The 21,414-nt window shown below is 37.5% G+C and overlaps 1 long non-coding RNA gene across 1 annotated transcript in view; it reads right to left on the reverse strand.

Moving 5' to 3' along the window:
* The window catches only part of LOC141407282 (uncharacterized), a 175,821-nt gene extending 174,992 nt beyond the window's left edge, over positions 1-829 (reverse strand). Inside the window, exons 1-2 of the long non-coding RNA XR_012415755.1 lie at positions 611-829; positions 124-224 (exon numbers count right to left, since the gene is read on the reverse strand). This is a non-coding gene — a long non-coding RNA (uncharacterized lncRNA). The remainder of the gene's footprint in view (positions 1-123; positions 225-610) is intronic.
* Between the last annotated feature and the right edge of the window lie 20,585 nt (positions 830-21,414).

The raw sequence follows: 21,414 nt of genomic DNA on the forward strand, positions 1-21,414 counted from the left end.
CCCGAAACTTAAAATAAAAAATAAAATACAAGAGAGAAGGTATGCTCTTTTTGCCACACATTGACCTGTGAATGGTGTGGAATATACTGCTTTAGCCTGAATTGAATATGATTCCAGGTTTACCTGAACAACTCTCAGCAAATCTGCCTCTTGCACAGCACACTACTGCTCCTTTCCCTGGACATGAAGGTGGTACATGGCCATAATAGACAAGATGCCAAAACCTACAGCAAGCAAAAACAAGAGGATGTTTTTACCCCTTATAGACTGGAGGCTTGACAAGCTTTCTTTCTTCTTGAGTATACTACAAGATACATTTTTGTCTTTCCATAAACAACAACAAAAGAGAAAGAGAGAGAAAGTAAGCACTTTGTTTATAGAAGTCAATTTTTTTTAATTTAGCAAACACTGAGCACCTATTTTTGCCAGGCATTTTAGGAAACATCTTAAAAAATAGCATAAATCTAAAAATCAGATGGTACTTCCAGCTAAAGCCTTCCAGAATTTTGTTGTTTTTGAATTGGAAGTGCTAGGGAATGTTAGGAACAGATGGTCTCAAAAGGATATCAGAAAATGGGTGCCCCAGGAATGAGAATGTGATTGCTCTTACCGTCTCTTGCCTAAAGCATCAAAGTAAATTCCAAATTGGTGCCTCTGCATCCTTTCCATTATCGCCTTTCAAATCCATTCTTCTCATGCTATCAAATCTATCTTTCAAAAAAAAAATCAGTCTTAGCATTTCACTTCCTCCTCTTTTCTTCTCTGAATAATCCTACATAAAGTCCAAATTTCTTGTCATTGCATCCCAACCCTTTTCTCATCTGGCTCTGACTCATCTTTTCAATTTCCTCCCCTCCTCTGCAAAGGCTAACATATTTCCCCTAGTCTACAAACTAGAAGTCTGAAAAATGCTATTAATATTGTTATAATTTCATAATGTGTATAGCAGCTGAGACAATAATATGGTAGCCTTTTCCCAGAAACAGTCTTGTCAAAACCCCAAAGGAACCAATGGCTGGATACTGATCCAAAATATAGTCCTTAAATTAAGAAGCATCCTTGCTGCTATGAGCAGTGGGATTTTAGGAAAGCTACTTAGAATATTGTTTGTGCTACAATGAAGGAGATTTGAGCCAGGATTTTAATGAACATCATAAAATCTGCTGAGAATAAGCAGTGACCCAAAACCCTAACCTACTACTACTCTGCGTTGTAACAATGCAATGGTTCAAAATGGACCCCAGGGGCTTGTACTGCCATTGTTCTCTCTGAGTGTCCCTCTTAATTGGTGGGATAACCATAAATAAAGCTGCAAAATAGACAGTCTTCCATGGGCTTAGAAAAAAGGAGTGAGAGAAATAACTTTCCTTTGGAGCTCGCCTACCCTCTGAGCTGAAGCCCTCATGCCACTGTCCCGGACTTTCACACTGTGCACCATGCATCACAGTTAATGTTCGCTCTTAACGTACCCTCTTCTCCACCCAATATGATTCACGTTCTCTCAATGTCCCACTCCCATCTGGAAGTTGATTGGACATTGGTCCCAAACGCTCCCCATAATAGGATTACACATCCATGCCCTTTGCTATGTCACTTGCTAGTGCCCTCCCACTGTGGGTGAAAAATACTTTCCTGCCCCTTTGATGCTGGCCATGTTTTGGCCAATGAATGTCAGCGGATGTGAAATGATCTGATACCTTAAATGGGCTTTTATAGTTTGACTTGTGCTTTTGTGCTGCTGTAATTTGCCATGAGAAAAATAACACCCCTAGGTAGTTGCTAGTCCAAGGAGAAATGAGAAAATGGAGGATAGCAAACATAAACACAACTAATCCCAGCCAAGCACACCAGAGCCACAGCCTATCCACAGTTTCATGACAAAAAATATATAAATGCTCAGCTTTGGAAGACACTGAGTTTTTGAGATGGTTTATGACACAGAATTATTGTACAATAACTGAATTAAACACTTAATAAATTAATTTATATCAAGGCAATAATAAATACTACCCTCTATATGCCAGGTTTTGGGGCTTTTTTATTCTTTCTCATACCTACTCATCTGACATATGCCCGTTTTTAATCTGTGAAATGAAAATAAGAATAACCTAACTCAAATAGTTATAGCAAGAAATAAGTAAGCTAGTAATTGCAAAGCTCTTAGAGAGGAGCTGGCACACAGAAAAACACAATATAGTTGTTTGAGATTGTGGTCATTATTTTTTAAAGACTTTATTTTTTGGAGTAATTTTAGTTCACAGCAAAGTTGAAAGGAAGGTAGAGAGATACCCAATATACCATCTGCCTCAAACATTTCCTATTCTATTATCAATATCCCATACCAGAGGGACATTAGTTGCAGCTGATGAACCTACCTTGACACATTATTATTGCAAAGAGTCCATAGTTTGCATTAGGGTTCACTCTTACAGTCTACAGGTTTGGAACAAATACAGAATGTATCCACCATTAGAGTATTATACAGAGTAGCTTCTATCTTCTAAAAATCCTCTGCTCCACCTATTTGTCCCTCCTTCCCCCAACCCCTGGTAACCACTGATCTTACTGTCTCCATAGTTTTGTATTTTCCAGAATGTCATATAGCTGAGATTACAGTATGTAGCCTTCTTAGACTGGTTTCTTTCACTTAGTAATATGTGTTTCTTTTCCTCTCTGTCTTGCCATAACTTGATAGCTCATCTATTTTTAGTGCAGAATAAAATTCTGTTGTCTGGAGGTACCTCAGTTTATTTATTCACCTATTGAAAAAGATCTTGATTACATCCAAGTTTTAGCAATTATTAATAAAGTTGCTATAAACATTCATGTGCAGGATTTTGTGTGAACATAAGTTTTCAACTCCTTTGGATAAATACCAAGGAGTATGATTGCTGGATCATATGGCAAGAGTATGTTTAGTTTCATAGGAAACTGCCAAACTGTCTTCCAAACTGGCTGTACCATCTTGCCTTCTCACCAGCAGCGAAGTTTCTGTTGCTTCACACATTTGGTGTTGTCAGTGTTCTGAATTGCAATCATTCTAATAGGTATGTAGTGGTAACTCATTGTTGTTTTAATTTGCATTTCCCTAATGATATATGATATGGGGCATGTTTTTATATGCATATTTTCCATCTATATATCTTCCTTGATGAGGTGTTTGTTAAGGTCTTTGACCCATTTTTTAATCATATTTGTTTTCTTATTGTTGAGTTTTAAGATTTATTTGTGTATTTTGGATAACAATCCTTGATACGTTTTTTGCAAATATTTTCTCCCAGTCTGTGGCTTGTCTCTTCATTCTTTTGACAGTCGCTTTCACAGAGTAGAAATTTTTTATTTTAATGAAGTCTAGTTTGTCAATTCTTCTCTTATGGATAATACGTTTGGTGTCATATCTAAAAAGTTATTGCCAAACCCAAGGTCATTTAAATTTTTTCCTACGTTAACCTCTAGTTTTATAGTTTTGTGCTTTACATTTAGATTTGTGATCTTGATTAATTTTTGTGAAGGGTATAAGATTTGTCTACATTCATTTTTGCATGTGGATGTCCAGTGATCATTGTTTAACCTAATGTCTTTACAAGTTTATTTGTATTTTCAGATGTTTTCCCTAAATAGTATGATTGAATTTATAAGTACAGCTTCTAGTTGAGACCTCCTAGGTACACTCTGTCCAATAATAAAGTGCTATGCAGTGGTGCCTGTTTGAGAAGTCTCAAAAAGTAGAAAAAATTAGGGATGAATAACTGAAAGAGAGGAAAGGAAACACAACAGGATTTACACTGAGAATTCAGAAGAAGATAAGTTGATTGGCCAATATCTTGGTAGGCTCCTTTCTAACCTCCCTTGACTTACACAACCAAAGTAAGTCTTAATAAGGTCTTCCTTGCATTAATCATTTTCCTCCAACAACGCCTCTGACTCACAACACTTCAAAGTTGACCTTTGAGGGAAGCATTACTATCTCCTAGGAAGACAGAGGGACTCAGTCAGAATTATCGCTGATTTCTCCCCAGGTCATTTCCTAAAGGAATCTATTTCTTTGACTAAATGCTGACTAAATATGACTGTCAAAGCCAAAATGATTCCCAAAGGAACCTTGCCCTTTTCTTTTTCTAAACACTTTAAGTGACTTGACCCAAACCACTTCATGCTCAGTTACACCGTAGTTTTATTTGCAGTGTTTTAAAATAGGATGGCACTTTCACCCAAATAAATAAATTTCTAATGGTGAACTTGGAAGCACTGTGGCACGTAAATAATGGAGAGACATTTGAGGGGGAGAGGACGCTTTATAAGGCCCTGAAAACCACACCAAACATCTGTCTTCTTATTTCATCTGCTCACCAAACCAATCACGGTGACTACATCAGAACAAAGTACAAAAAGATTTAAATTGGTTTCTGAAGAACCTGAAAAGTTGTAATTTCTTCTCTTAGTAAAAGTAATAGGTCAATGTGAATAGTTTTCATCACTCCTTGGGCCTCAAGATTCAGAGTTCTACCCTGTATGTCTACCAGTGTGTCTACTCTGAAGGAATCTAATGTTTTCTGTAAGAAAATGGAAGGACATTTAAAGTCACCTATTACATCCTCTGCTAGGAGATTTACAATGTTATAAAGTAGGCACAGGGCCAGCTTCATGGGCAGGTGACAAGTGAGATCACATAGAGCCCGCCCTGCTCTCAAAAGGGTCCTGAACTTGGTTAAAAGCTCTGCTGTTAAGAATCTTGAATTTGAGTGTGTGTTTTATAAGACAATAGAGCATGCATATCGCAGAGTATATGCTATAAACTCTGTGCATGCCAGCTGTAACTTGCCACCCCATTTGCAGATAGTCTTCATGACTTCCATAACATGCTTCTTTCACTTTGAGTCTTACTAAAATACAATGCATAGTGGATCCACCACAATTCTGTGTTCATGTTCCATACTTAACATCTAAAACTGAGTAAGTGATGGCACTAACAAATCAAAGAGTTTATGCTTTTCCTTTGAACTGAGACTTGCTTGGAATGCAGAAAAGGGTAATGGTGTTCTAAGAAACACAAATGACCAAGGAACCCTATTACATCCTTTTTTATTCATGTCACTTCCCAGTACCACTACCGCTGAAAACGATGACTTAGAAAAAAAGAGAAAGATAAAGCAACCCACGGTTCCTTTTCATTTCAATCTTTCCTTATACATAAGTTAGCTGAAGTACAGAGTATTTGTAGAATATGCACATATAAAGAAGTGAAATAAAGGTTACTTTTGTGCCATTTTTTCCTACTGTTCTGTTAAGAATGAAACATACATGTATGCATGACCTATAAAATGTTGATTCCATATGAATTATATGCCCTTATATTTGCACTTATAATTATATATTATAAATATATATTGGTACTATACAATATAGAGAATGGTGAAATTCATGCCAATAATTTGACATTTTAATTTTTCTGTATACTTAACAATTATACCATGTGGAACTGTAAGTCCACTAAACTTCTGTCTTTTGTAAATTGCCCAGTCTCAGGTATGTCTATCAGCAGTGTGAAAATGGACTCATATAAGTCACTAGCTACAGAAAGCATCATTTCCTTGTGTCTCCCTTAAAAGCGTGGCCTCTAGATAATCTTGTTACAATTTGATGAAGTCAGTGATTACCAGCCAGTCTGCAGAAGCTTGATATATCCTGACAGCTTACAGTTACAGAATTTTGTGTCAGTAGGAATGTTCCTCTTTCAAGTTGAAGAAATTAATATAAACATGTAGAATGAATTATTTGTGGGGTTTTTACCATAAGATTTGGAAAATAGGTGACATATAAGGATTTGACCTAATATCTCACAGGGAAGAATTTGTAAATTAAATTGCACGCTGATTAACTGCAACATTTGGCTTGAGATAAAATTTTAATGACTGAAACTTTTGTTGATGTCATATATATTGCAAGAGGAGTTGAATGGCAAAGAATTTTTCAATCTATGTAGCATGGCCTAAGAAGAAGGTGCTCTTGTTCTAGTGACTAGTCCTTTTGGCAGAAACATTCTTAGAAAGGAGAAAGAATTTTAAATTCAGCTCCCATTGTTTTGTGGACATATTCTGTAAGAATATCCAGTGATATGCCATCTAATTCTACTCTCACGAAACTATGGTTGGATTTTAACTTAGTCTCTTGAAAGTACTTAACATTCTGAGCAATCGCGGGTCTCCTTCCCATTGTAAATTAATAAATTGACTTTTTGGGTTAAGAGCAATGCTGTAGTGAGTTTGACATCTAGTGGGAATGATTGACCTCCTAGAGACTCATCACTTCTGAGTGACGTGACAAAATTGAGTTTATTAACTTGGAAAGCAAAGGATGTATTCCTTCCAATCTCACCAAGATATAAATGTCTTATGTCAGGACATCTACTTATCAGGTTGAGGAGGCCATTGCATTAGTTATCTATTGCTGTGTAATAAATGACTCCAAAACTTTGTCACTTTAAACAATAAACATTTATTATCTTATGGTTTCTGAGGGACAGAAATTCCAAAGCAGTTTGGCTGGGTCATTCTATCTTTGGGTGTCTCATGAGGTTGGAATCAAAATGTAAGCCAGGGTTGCAGTCATTGAAAAGCTTGATGGAGGCTGGAGGATTTGCTTCCAAAGTAAGTTGCTCATGTGCTGGCAAGTTGGTCCTGACAACTTGTGGTGGGCCTTAGTTCCTTCTCACTCAGGACTTTCAACAATAACCTCGTGACATGGAAAATGACATCCCCCATAGCTAGTAATCTGAGACATAACAAGGCAGAAATGGCAATATCTTTTATTTCTGCAGTATTCTTTTTAATCACACAAGCTAGCCATGATTCAATGTAGAAGAAGACTACCTAAGATCATGGAAATGAGGAGGACCAGGAGGCAATGATTATGGGGGTACTCTTGGAAGGCTAGCTATCACAATCAGTTTTTTGCATAACTATACTTATTATATTCTATGTGTTTAATAAATATGTTTTACTCTAAATTGGAATAACCATTTCTCGGGCTCCATCTTCCAAATAAGAATATCATTTGTTTTTAGTGTCTTCTTATACAGTGGCTTACAGTTTTTTTTCCCTGTGGGAATTTCTTTTCTGGCTCTTGCGCTATTGAGACCAGATAAACACATTTTTTGTGTAAGGAGAATCATAATTTCTCTCATATTTAAAAACATTTTGTGATGATATAGTACATTTGGGTTTCTTCTAAAATGTCCCTGGTTGTGCGTCTTTGCATCTTCCATTTGTCATTTTATTCTTTCTTTGTAGCAGTGAGAATCCATGGATTTAAAAAATCAAAAGGAATATTTTTAGGACTCCATATAGTGTAATTTTTAAACCTATAAATACAGTTTATGTTTATGCATGTCTTCTCAAGTTGTTTGAATAGGAATATTTATGTAGTCTTATTCCTATGCTCTCAGGAATGTATTACAGAAATTATTATCATTGAAAAATTCATTGTTTTTCTGACAGTAACATCTTTTCTGCATCATTCTTAGAGGAAATTTTCTTGACAGCAGTATTTGTGTTCTATGTCTGGAAATATCTATAAAATATATTCAATTCTCTGAAAATCTTACAGGAAGAGTTGCTGTGATAAAATTTTTGACACAAATATTTCACATTTCTAGCTTTGACAGTAACTCCATAATTCTAGGGGAGGAAGGAAATAAGAGCACACAAATATATTAAAAACTACATGACATATATTATACACTTCTATATATATATAGATGTGTGTGTGTGTGTGTGTGTGTGTGTGTGTGTGTGTGTGTGTGTGTATTTGTATATATGGTTGATGACTTCTCTTTTCTAGAAGGCAAAAGGCAAGAACTATTCTGGCTTTAGAAAAACATTTCCCCCTGCTGGTGTGGAGTTACAATTCAAGATGAGATTTGGGTGGGGACACAGCCAAACCATATCATGACTCCTTCTGAAGGTGCATCCACATTGGTGAAGCCTACAAGCATAGTAGTTTCCAGAGGTGTTTAATCAAAATAGAGCTATAACAGTTATAAGAAACACTGAAATACATCGCTAAGGTTTCAGAGAGAGCATCTGATATATACTCTTCCTACCACATTTCTTCACTTTACTTCAGAAACAGACTGCAGATCTGTCCCAGTCATTCCAGTATGTTTCTGTGTTGAAGGTGCTGCTGGAACAAAGCCCTCAATGTTTCTATCCCTCTGGATGCTTCTCCTCTATATAAATGTAAAATCACACTCGGGTATTCCCCATCAGGAAAGTTTCTATTCCTTTGTTTTTCACTTTTTTCCTACTCCTACTCCTCCTCCCCCAATCAAATTCTTATCTCAGCTGCTTTATCCTCCAGAGAGCTATTTCATTTACTGTCTGATAATCTGTTTAATGTGTTAACCTGTCTAGACATATTTCAGGCTTCAGGAGCCTCTAATAAGGTCATGAGTTTTAAACTTCAATATGTATAAGGATCATTAAGAGTTTATTTAAATGCTGGGAATGGTGGCTCATGCCTGTAATCCCAGCACTTTGGGAAGTCAAGGCAGGCAGATCATTTGAGGTAAGGAGTTTGAGACCAGCCTAGCCAACATGGTGAAACCCTATCTCTACTAAGAATACAAAAATTAGCTGGGTGTGGTGCTGCATGCCTATAATCCCGGCTACTCAGGAGGCTGAGGCAGGAGAATCACTTGAACCCAAGGAGACAGAGGTTGCACTGAGCCAAGATGGTACCACTGCCCTCCAGCCTGGGCAACAGAGTGAGATTCCAACTCAAAAAAAGAGAGAGAGAGAGCTTATTTAAAATGCTATTCCCTACCTCACTCCTATACATTTTTAATCCATAAATCTAAGGTAGGGCCCAGAAACCTGCATTTATAACAAATAACCCCCCACCCCTATTCCCCATGTTACTTATAGAAACGATCCAAAAACCTTCGTTGAGGAAATGCTATAAAGGAAGACAATTTAGAACTAAGGGAGTCTAGGTTATCAGAAACTACTGGTGACTATAGTTCCCTACTTCTATCTTCAACCTGTTTCTTACAACTACACTTGTAGTTACAGGTTTTCATTTGCTGAAAAGTTGCATAATCCTGTTGTTCACTCTGCAAATCCAGACACACAACAGTCAACCTTTGCAACAGGCATATAAATCGCATCTTGGTTCAGATGGCTTTCATTTTAAAGTCAGATTTTTGTTCTCAAGTCCCGAGAGTTATTCTAGTGGTATAATTGATTCCTGACTTGAGGTTTTTTCCCATTCCATCCTTTCAGTATTGCCTTCCCGCCAGGATTTCCAAGCTCAATAAACTATCCTTCTCTGAGGTCGCAGACCTCACTCACTGACCCATTCTGCTGAACGAGAGCCTTGATGATGACCCTCCTGAGTCGCTGTTTTTCCTGAGGTGGTTAAAGGACCACTTATATCTTAAAATCTGAGTATTTGGGGATGGAACCCAGAAACACATATGTTTAACAAGTCCCCCAGGTATACTTGATAAAAGAATCATTGGTATTGAGAAGTTTCTCAAAATTGCCTAATGATATAAGTCACCTGGACGCTGGGTGGAAAATATAGTTTCCCAGACGTCATTGTCTGGCTAAGATGAATGAGGAGGGATGGGCTTTATTTTTGACAAGTGCCCCAAGTATTTCTAATAACTGGGCAGTTTGCAAAACTCTGACATAAAGTATCAATATAAGGCTTTAACGTAAACATATCTTTCTAAGTTCAGTTTTATACTAGATTGAACACTAAAACTAGGAGAATGAAATAGCTAGAATTAGAGAAGTAATCCTCAGGAGATAACAAGTAGCTTATCAAGAAGTCTTGCACTTACATTTTATCTTTCACATGCAAATATCTTAAGTGGTAATGAAGGAATTTTTTTAAATGGGTCCTTATAACAAGAGTGAGTTTTTTCAGTGCCCTTTTAAAGGATGAATCATTCCATTCTTTAAATCACGTTTCAAATTTAGCCTTGCAAATAGCATTTAAATGGGAAAACTTAGGGTATATATACTATAAATATAAAAATAAGCTATTCATATTTGAAACACTATTCTAGGCTGGGCACATGGCTAACACCTGTAATCCCAGCACTTTGAGAGGCCAAGGCGGGTGGATCACCTGAGGTCAGGAGTTTGAGACCAGCCTGGCCAACATGGTGAAACCCAGTCTCCACAAAAAATACACAAATTAGCTGGGCATGGTGGTGGGCGCCTGAAATCCCAGCTACTTGAGAGGCTGAGGCAGGAGAATCGCTTGAACCCAGGAGGCGGAGGTTGCAGTGAGCCAAGATCATGCCATTGCACTCCAGCCTGGGCAACAGGAGCCAAAGTATGTCTCAAAAAAACAAAAAACAAAAAAAAGAAGAAGTAAGAAAAAAGAAAAAAAAAAAGAAACACTATTCTAGATATATAACTACTACTAGAGTTTACTTTTAAATATTCTGAGTTAAATACTGGTGGCCCAGGTTTTGCCCATAATTCCAATTCCAGTAAACCTGTCCTAAATCTCAGAATATCTTTGGAACTTATTTTTCATAGTACAAATTATGGATCCCTAAAATAAACTCATAGAATGGAGGAAGGGTCCAAATTTTGGATTAATAAAACCAGTTACCTGGTGTCTCTCCTCTTATAAACTGTTTAACAATAATAAAATTACAAGAAGTTCTAATATCATGGATTGCAGCCATCCCATAAGAAAATGCTTAAAATATTGAGGAATCTGGAAGAAGACAAGCAGACAGTTTTATCTCCAGGAGTAAAAAGAGATAGCAAGAATGTGTGGCAAGGACCTAAAACATCCTGTTTGGGGCATGAAGCCAGGCTGCCTGACCAATTACTTAAACTGTCAGTGCCTGTAAAGCATTTAGAAGAGTGCCTAGCATGTAGGACAAGCTATAAGAGTGTTGGCTTTTCTGTAATAGTGGGGGTTTCCATGTGCCCATCCAAGAAATATTTATGATGGTTAATCTAATGTGTCAACTTGACTGGGCTAAGGGATGCCCAGATAGTGGGCAAAACAATATTTCTGGGTATGTCTGTGAGGCTGCTTCCAGAAGAGATTAGCATTTGAATCAGTAGAGGGAGTAAAGATCCCCCTCAAAAATGTGGGTGGGCATCATCCAATCCACTGAGGGCTTAAATAGAAAAAAAGGCAGAGGAAGGGCAAATTCCATGTCTCTCTCTCTCTCTCTCTCTCTCTCTCTCTCTTTCTCTCTCTCTCTCTCTCTCTCTCTCCTCTTGACCAGGAACATCCATCTTTTCTTGCCCTCAGGCAAAAGATCTCCTGGTTCTCAGGCCTTTGGACTCCATATCTTATACCAGTACAGCCTCCCATTCCCTCCATCTCCAGCCTCCCACTCCTATTCTCAGGCCTTCAGACTCTAACTGGGAATTTGCAGACAGCATATCATGGGACTACTTGGCCTTCATAATTTCCTGAGCATGAGCCAATCCCGTAATAAAAAATAAAATTCAGGCCAGGCGCAGTGGCTCACTTTTGTAATCCCAGCACTTTGGGAGGCTGAGGCGGGCAGATCACCTGAAGTCAGGAGTTCGAGACCAGCCTGGCCAACATGGTCAAAACTCCATCTCTACTAAAAGTACAAAACATTAGCCAGGTGTGTTGGTGGGCACCTGTAGTTCCAGCTACTTGGGAGGCTGAGGTAGGAGAATCATTTGAACCTGGGAGGTGAAGATTGAAGTGAGCTGAGATAGTGCCACTGCTCTACAGCCTGGGCAACAGAGCATGACTCTGTTTTAATTAACTAATTAATTAAATGTAATAAAATTTTAGAGTTCTCCAAAGAAACAGAACCAATAGGATATATATATCCTGTATAACCTATATATATATCCTATATAACCAATATATATCCTGTATTTTATATATATATATATATATATATATCTCCTATTTGTTCTGTTTCTTTGGAGAACCCTGACTAATACAATGGTCTGAGAGAGAGCTAGGCCTATTCTATTAACAGAAACAAAGAATGGGGAAAGTTGCAATGTGGATGACAGTGAAAATAGTAGCTAAATTTTAGCAAGTGCCAGGTACTTTGCTGGACAATTCATATAATCTCATCTAATCCTCACATCCTCACAATAGCCCTATAAAGTGGGCCTATTATAATTCCTATTTAAGTATGAGGTTTTTATTATCCTCCTCTTTCCCATCTCCACACCCCAGACAATGTTGTTTCTTACCTCCCTACCGGTACTCACCTTCTGTGTCTCCTCCTCTTCTACTCAGCATGCGCACTCTTTGCCTTACCACTTGCCCACGGCTCCCCCATGCCCTCCAAAGTTGGGTTAGAAATGCTTCCTGTTTCCCTGTAATATCCTGTTCATATTGCTATAAACAGGATACATATGATCTTGTATATCATATGATCATATATACAAAATGCTATCAAATTTTCTTTTAGGTATTTCTCTCCCCATTACACTGTGAGATGTTGAGAGTCAGGGCTACTTCTTTTTAATAGTTATATTCCAGCCTCTTATTTAGTAACTGGCACATAATACATGTCCAACAAAGGAAGAAAATATAAAAGATTAGATAAAGGAAATCATTAGAAAAGTACATAAAACTGACAAAAATTTATTACATGGGACTATCCATATCACAAGTTTGAACTAATTTAAATGTTCAGCAATAGAGATTGGTTAAACACATTTTATTTTATCCTTAATTTCTATTCCATATTTTTCAAGATATTTAAAGTCATGGAAGAGTGCCACTTTAAACAAGCAGGACACAAAATTGTATCAATAATATTATTGCAATTGTATTGTGAAAATAGCCATATGAACACAAAATATAAGTAAAAATACTAAAATATCAATAGTAGTTGCATATGGATGGGAATTTGTGAGCAATTTTTATTTTCTTCTAGAACTCTTCTCTTTTTCAATTTTTCTATTAAAAACCAAATTATTTTTGTAAATATTTTTATACAATACATGTCCATTTTAGAAAACTCACATAAACAAATATAAAATTGTAAATTACATGTAATCCCACGATCAACAAATAGTGATTGATCGATTGATCAATAGATAGATAAATGTAATATATCTATATATACATATAATTCTATTTAAAGGGATAAACATGGTAGCATATAATCAGGGAAGAGCTTTCTTTTTTTTTTTTTTCCATGACACCTCCTTCAAAATGGTTCTGGTAGCTCTCTTTTCACCTCCTTTTGTATGCCCTGAGTGGATCCCATGTTTTGCCAGTCACTTTTTGGCTATAAGAACATTTTATCCTTTCCCCCATCTCAGAGCTTATGCAAGGATTAAAGTCCTGTGACAGTGTGGAACTGGAGGCAGGAGAATGCGGCTCTTCTTTCACATGCCTCGTTCCACCTCCTCTTACTTCTGGCTCTGACAAGGGGATTGGATCCAACAAGCAGGAGGGAAAAGAAGAAATGACCTTTTTACTTAGTTGATGCCCTTGTGTAAAGCACCTACTGTCATGACAGACGATCAAATTCCAGTTCTCTCTTGGGGTGAAGAGCATTATTTTTATCCTGTTTTGGAAACATTTCCCCACCTCTATGGGCAACTCCACCTGTACCATGATGCTAAAAATACTATCTAGGATATAAGCACTCCCCACCAGTATCTGCCACCTGACAGTTCACCCACAGCCCGTTTTTGCTGAAGGCCCTCCCTAAGGCAAGTAGCCCTCTTGGGTAAGACATTTTCAAGACACTCAACACCCTCCCCATTGGCTATGTGGCTCATGGAATTTACAGATCTTTTCTCCCACCCATCCTGACTGCTGCCCTCTCACAAACAGCCTCCCAAAGCCAAGATTTTCCAAGCGAGAGGCAGTCAACAGTTTTGATCTTCCTTACATTTGACCCAAAGTTCTGGGCACAGGTATCCAGTTCTCTTGTAAAATGTCTCATGCACCACACCTATGCACCTATGCATCCTCTGCAATGAGTGTCCAGGCTTGACATAAGCAGCTGATGATTACAGTAGATACTGGACTACTTTGGCCCACTATATCATAGCAAGTCCTCTGGGATGTGCTTACACCTCTTTGGAAAATTAGTGTGTACTTATTGTCCATTGTCCTCAGCTTTGACGACTTAGTCAGAATTCCATGACAACAGAAAAAGTCTTATTTAATATCTGTTGTGTAATATATTATACTTTTACAAAAATGGGACTATATGTATACATTAATAAGCATTATGTCTCAAAATGTATTGCTGGTCTATTATGCCCCTGGTATTGAGAGAAATAAAAAAAGAATATGATAAAAATCCTTATCTTTTAAAACGCCTGCAATCCAGCAGGGAAGATAAGACACGTGAACAAATAGCTGTAATAAAAAGCATTGAAAATGTCATAAATGTGAAAAAAAAAAAAAAAAAAGCATTTCCAATGATAAAGAAAGGGAAGGTTGGGCCAGGTGGAGTGGTTCATGCCTGTAATTCCAGCACTTTGGGATGCCAAGGCCAGTGGATCACCTGAGATCAGGAGTTCAAGACCAGCCTGAACTACAAGGTAAAATCCCATCTCCACTAAAAATACAAAAATTAGCCAGGCGTGGTGGCAGGCGCCTGTAGTCCCAGCTACTCTGTAGGCTGAGACAGGAGAATTGCTTGAACCCGGGAGGTGGAGGTTGCAGTGAGCCGAGATCACGCCACTGCACTCCAGCCTGGGTGATGGAGTAAGATTCAATCTCAAAAAAGAAAAAAAAAAAGAAAGAAAGAAAGAAAAAAAAGAAAGGGAAGGTTACTTCCAGTGCGGAGTGATTATTTATTAGGAATTTAAATTTTCAGCCAAATTCTGAAGAATTGGTAAGATCTCAATAGTATAAAATGGAGATGGGGGAACACATATACCAGAGACAAGAAACAATGAATAAAAGCGCAGAGACTAAAAAACATAACATTTTTTCAAAGAATACTGAATAGTCCAATTTTTTAGGAATACAATATTTCCCAAACAACTTGCCATTTTTACTGTAATAACAATTAAGGCAGCCTAGATTCCTTGTCATGCATTGATACATTATTAGGGCACTATGAAAAATTTTTAGGGCTATGTCATGAGTGGCATCTAGAGAATTTGAACTGTTAATTTGGCAGTGACAAAGTACTGAAGAATTACAAATTATAAAGAAACACCAGGCTGTGCAAGGGCCAAAGGCAAGAAGGAAAGTATCTAGGAGGCATGCACAATAATCGCTGCCTAAACTAGGATGGTGGCAGTGGGAATGCAAAGTAACGCACCAATTCAGATGACAATCCAAAGCCTTTTGAGCATTCAGTCCATCAGTCACCCTGATAACACCAATAAAGCCTTGCTGGAGAGGCTTTGGGTTGACTGTTTGCTGGTGATGAAGGATTTGCACTGAGAATACAAATTCCCACTTCTTATCCCCCTCAAGGTCCAGGTAATGCATTTTCAAAGAGCCTGTCTAGTGTTAAGGGTGCAGGCTGAAGTCATAGAAAGAAGCAAAGTTAACTAGCTCATAAGGGAATCCAACTCACCAACAGAAGCAAAGGGTCACAGGTGCATTTCAGGAGGTTTAAACGGCTTGACGGAGGAAAGGGATGGCAAGTTCCTAGCATCTTCTTGAACCTGCCAATAACAGCAAAACATCATAATGCTCAGGGTAAAATAAAGTGTATTAATTGAGAAGTAACAATAAATGCTACCTGGGGACTGTTAATATTTAGATGTACGGTGTTAATTTAAAGTGCTATTCAGAACTCAGTTTCTATACTAGGTGCCCCAATAATGTGTGGGTCCAAGACCAGGAATTCTTAATATTCTAGGCTACGTTTATTGTTATCATAAAAATATAAAATGTAATGGCTACTAAGATGTTGTAGTACCCAGGACCTGATCCAGCACCGTGTAGCTACTTTGATGTTTTACAAACTTCACTTTGATGCTGGATATAATTAGTGATCAAATGTCTCAAGAGTGGGTCAAAAGGGGAAATAATGAAAAGAGAAGACATTATCTTCGACAAATGAAGGTCATCTTTATAGAAACAGAAACACCAATTGTGCGTTACTAGCAGAAAAGGCCATGTGTTTCTTTGATGGTACTGTACTGCCCTCTAGAGACAAGCCTATGACATGCAGCTCTAGCTAAAACCAAACTGAAAATCTTAAATAAACCCAAGCACAATTCAGGCAAAACGGAAAACATATGAAATTCTAGATTAATATTTTCAAAGAACTCCTACCTCAACAGGAAATAAAACTAGCTTCTAAGTCAAATATTAAGGTAAGGATGTTTTGAAGTAAAATCTATGCATTTTCCCAGAAATCTGAAATATGACAGTAAATGAATTAACTATGGAACTTGCAGCAGTTTAAAGATCAAGCTATAGGCCGGGTGCAGTGACTCACGCCTGTAATCCCAGCACTTTGGGAGGCAGAGGCAGGCAGATCACCTGAGTTCAGGAGTTCGAGACCATCCTGGCCAACATGGTGAAAACCCGTCTCTTCTAAAAATACAAAAATTAGCTGGGCATGGTCACAGGCACCTGTAATCCTAGCTACTTGGGAGGCTGAGGCAGGAGAATCACTTGAGCCCTGAAGGTGAAGGTTGCAGTGAGCTGAGATCGTGCCATTGCACTCCAGTCTGCCTGGGCAACAGAGTGAGACTCCATCTAAATAAAAAATAAAAATAAAAAAATAAAATAAAAAAGCTATAAATGGATAAAAAGAAATCGGGAATGGGGACAATAAAAGGAAAAGTTTACTGGGAAAGCAAGCACCATTAATGATTCAAATAGCAAAAGATGGTACAGAAGTTTTACAGAGACAATAAAGTTTACTCAATAACAAGTAGCTAGATTAGTCAAATTATTAATCATTTGCACTTTAAAACATTGTTTGTAAAAATGACCATTAACAGCACTTCATTTTAACCTGAAATAATGCTATATATAATACTACAACCAGACCTCCTGATCAGTCCCCCAGAAAAAACTGCCTCTAAATACTGGTATTAATTGCCAGAGGCTGAAAGCACCTGCCCCTCCCTATGGTCTGAGCTTTGGGCTCCACTCACCTATACTAACTCTTGTGTCAGAAATTACAGAAGGTTTATGGACACAGAAGGAAAGAGAGTGTCAACTGGATGTCATTTGAAGTAACTCTGATCTCTGAAATGTGTATGAACTGTTTTCAACTCTTATCCCAGGTCCACGGGAAAAGCTACTGCCTTCTAGGATTCCTGAGAACGCCTGGGGGTTCATTATCTCATAATTGCCTTGCACTCAACTTCCTAACTCACTCAATTCTTAGCTCCCAAGTTACTCTCTGATATGAAACTGCCCATTTTTTTTTTACTTTTTTCAAAATACCGCCAGCACAAGGATGAGTGAGAGTCATACTTAATCAAATATCTGGGAGACAAAGAACCACAGAGCTAATAAACTAACGTTGATAGTAGATAACCATCGTAGATAACCCTGTTCTTTAAAGTCTAACACGGGAAAATGTGTCCTGTTACCGCAGGACAGAAGCAGATCCAGTCGAGTCAGTCAGCTGTAGTTTTAATTAAACTATTTTACTTCCAATTAAGAGTCAATTAACTCATTCCTTCTTGGCCCAAGGACATGTTAACAACCACCTTCACCTATGTCTTCCAATTCCTTCATATGGTATATTGGAAAAATATTATATTTGTATAGCGCCATATTTTTTTCAATGTGCTATTGTAGTCCAATGAAGTGATTAAAACACACACACACACACACAAACACACACACACACACACAGAGTTAATCAGAAACTCCCAAACTGTTAAAAGGCATGCAAGGTACCATGGTAGTTAGTCATGCAACACCAAACATGTCCCAGAGTCAGCTTCTTCTGGGCATTTTCTACCTTCTTACACTCTACTAAACTTTGACATTGCTGTCTTTCTGCTTACATAACCTCTCAGCCACCACCAAACTGCAGAATAGGGAGCACAACAAGCATGAGAAAAAAAGTTTCTACGGTAAAAGATGACATGTTAGGCATGAATTCGTTAAGATTGAAAAAGCAAAGTTGATTTATTTTACTGTAACAGATATGGAGTGAATAAAAAAAAAAAATCTCGTAGGCTCCTTCAGATGTCATCCATATGATCAGATTTTCTGTTCAGAGCTGTGTACTTGTGACAAATCCCAACATGAAGAGTTGTATGGATATTAGGCTGGGCAACGTGGTTCAAGCCTATAATCTCAGCACTTTGGGAGGCTGAGGCAGAAGGATATCTTGAACCCAGGAGTTCATGACCAGCCTGGGCTCTATAGACCCACCTCTACAAAAAATAAAAAATTTGCCTGATGTAGTGGCACGTGCTACTCGAGAGGCCGAGGCAGGGGGATCATTTGAGTTCAGGAGATTAAGGATGCAATGAGCTGTACTCCAGCCTGGGTGACAGCAAAACTCTGTGTCAAAAAACAAAAAAACAAGGTTACATGGGGGATTCCACTGTTTGTTATAGCGTCAGGTTCAAATTGGGTCATTTTTTATTATTCTTCTTTTTTCCTGCCTTTTTTTGGGTAAGTACAACTTACCTGGTATTTACATTACTTAGTTTCAGCTTATGGCTTTATCTCATAATATCTATTTTTACCACACAAAAATATTCTTTAGATGGGAGGCAGGACAAGGTCTTTTGAATTCCAGGAAGCTCCATGCCTGGATTTGTCTTCACAGAACCCACATGCAGAGTCCTCATGACCTCCAATTAACATCTTACCTTCAGCACCCGTGGCTACCTTGTGTTCTTCTCTTTACTCAAAGAAGTTGGCCTTCACCTTTTAGATCATCAGACAGTGAAGGCTTCCAAAAGATACTAGCTTTGTTGTTTTTCATGTCCTGGACAGCAGCATCACCTTTGCTCACCTCAGGCCATCTTCTATAGCTCACATTCTCACAAACATGCTGACTTTGAGGCAAAGATTTTGAAGTATTCATTGTGAATAATGACTTTGATTTTGTAACTGTCACAATGAACAAGAAGGACTCTTGGAGTATAATCAGGAAGTAACTTTACTTTTTAACCACCAGTCCTTGAAATATAATCTGTGAAGCTAGATCAACTTCCTTCTCCAGTCAAAAATTAAGGCCGGCTTCACACCTTTCCTGTCCTTTTGAACAATAACAAGAGTTCTTCCCTATAGCAAATGCCTCTGAAATCTGGGTCACATTCCCTGAGCCTATCTCTGATTTTCTTTTTTGTGTGTTTGCCAGGTTTTGGTATCAGGATGATGCTAGCTTCATAAAAGGAGTCAAGGAGGAGTCCCTCCTACTCAATTTTTTGGGATAGTTTCAATAGAATTGGTATTAGCTCTTCTTTGAGTGTCAGGTAGAATTCAGCTGTGAATCCATGTGGTCTGGGGCCTTTTTTTTTTTTTTTTTTTTTTGATTGTTAGGATTTTTTATTACTGCTTCCATTTTGGAACTCAGCACTGATCTGTTCAGAGTTTCAATTTCTTCCTGATTCAATCTTGGGAGACTATAAGTTTCCAGGAATTTATTCGTTTCCTCTAGATTTTCTAATATGTGTGCATGGAGGTGTTCACAATAGTCTCTGAGGCCCTTTTGTATTTCTGAAGGATCAATTGTAATGTCATTTCTGATTGTGCTTATTTGAATCTTCGTTTTTTCCTTGTTAATCTAGCTAGTGGTCTATTGATCTTGTTTATCCTTTCAGAGAACCACCTTTTGGTTTCATTAACTTTTTGTAGAATATGTATATTTGGATCTCAATTTTGTTCAGTTCTGCTTTGATTTTAGTTATATCTTTTCTTCTGCTAGCTTTGGGGTTACTTTGTTCTTGTTTTTCCAGTTTCTGTAGGTGTGATGTTAGATTAATTTTCTAACTTTTTGAGGTAGGTGTTTTGCACTATAAACTTTCCTCTTAACATTGCCTTGCTGTATCTCAGATATTTTGGTATGTTGTGTCACTATTTTTATTTACTTCAAAGCATTTCTTGACTTCTGCCTTAATTTTTTCATATACCCAAAAGTCATTCAGGAGCAAGTTGTTTAATTTCCATGTAACTGTGCAGTTTTGAGAGATCCTCTTAGTATTGATTTCTATTTTTATTCCACTGTAGTCCAAGAGTATGGTTGGTATGATTTCAATTTTTAAAAAGTTTATTGAAACTTGCTTTATGGTCAAGTATGTGGTCAATCTTAGAATATACCCCCTATGCAGAAGAGAAGAATGTATATTCTGCGGCAGATGGGTGGAATATTCTGTAGATGTCTATTAGTTCCAATTGGTCAAGTGTAGAATTTTAAGTACAGAATTTCTGTTAGTTTTCTGCCTTGATAATCTGTCTAACACTATCAGTGGGGTATAGAAGTCCCATATTATTACTGTGTGGCTAGTTAAGTTTTTCTGGAGGCCTAGAAGTACTTGTTATTTGAATCTGGGTACCCCAATATTGGGTGCAAATACATTTAGGATAGTTAAGTCCTCTTGTTAAATTGAACCTTTTATCATTATGTAGTGCCCTCTTTGTCCTGTTTTACTGTTGTTAGTTTAAAGCCTGCTTTATCTGATATAAGAATAGCAACCTCAATCTTTGTTGTTGTTTGTTTGTGTGGTAGATCTTTCTCCAACCCTTTACTTTGAGCTGATGGGTGTCACTGATAGTAGACAGATAGGTCTTTTTTTTTTTAATCAAACTTGCACTCTGTGCCTTTTAAGTGGGGCACTTATGTCCCACTTTTTACTTTTATGAGATCTACTTCTTTTTAGCTTCGACATATAAGTGAGAACATGTAGTGTTTAACTTTCTGGTCTTGTCTCATTTCACTTAACACAATGTCTTCCAGTTCAATCCATGTTGCTGTGAATGACAGAATTTCATTTTTTTGTGGCTGAATAGTAGTCTATTGTGTATATGTATTATATTTTCTTCATCCATTCATCTGTGTTGGACACCTAGGTTGATTTCATATTTTGGCTATTGTGAAGAGTGGTGCAATAAACATTTGTGTACAGATGACTCTTTGATACACCTGAGTTCCTTTCCTTTGGATAAATGTCCAGAAATGCTTTGCCCATATTTTAATCAGGTTGGTTTTTTAGCTATTGAGTTATTTTAGTTCCTTATTTATTTTGGATATTTAACCTTTATCAGTTGTGTGGTTTGTAAATATTTTCTTTCATTCTGTAGGATGTTTCTTCACTCGGCTGACTGTTTTCTTTGCTGTACAGAAGCATTTTAGTCTGATGCAGTCCCATTTGTCTATTTTTGCTTTTGCTGCCTATGCTTTTGATGTCTTATCCAAAACAATCATTACTTAGAGCAGTGTTAAGATGTTTTCTCACATGTTCTCTTCTAATAGCTTTTAAGTCTTATTTTCTTTGTCTTTAATATATTTTA

The sequence above is a fragment of the Macaca fascicularis genome, chromosome 7 (assembly GCF_037993035.2).
Source record: "Macaca fascicularis isolate 582-1 chromosome 7, T2T-MFA8v1.1".
Classification (NCBI taxonomy): Eukaryota; Metazoa; Chordata; class Mammalia; order Primates; family Cercopithecidae; genus Macaca; species Macaca fascicularis.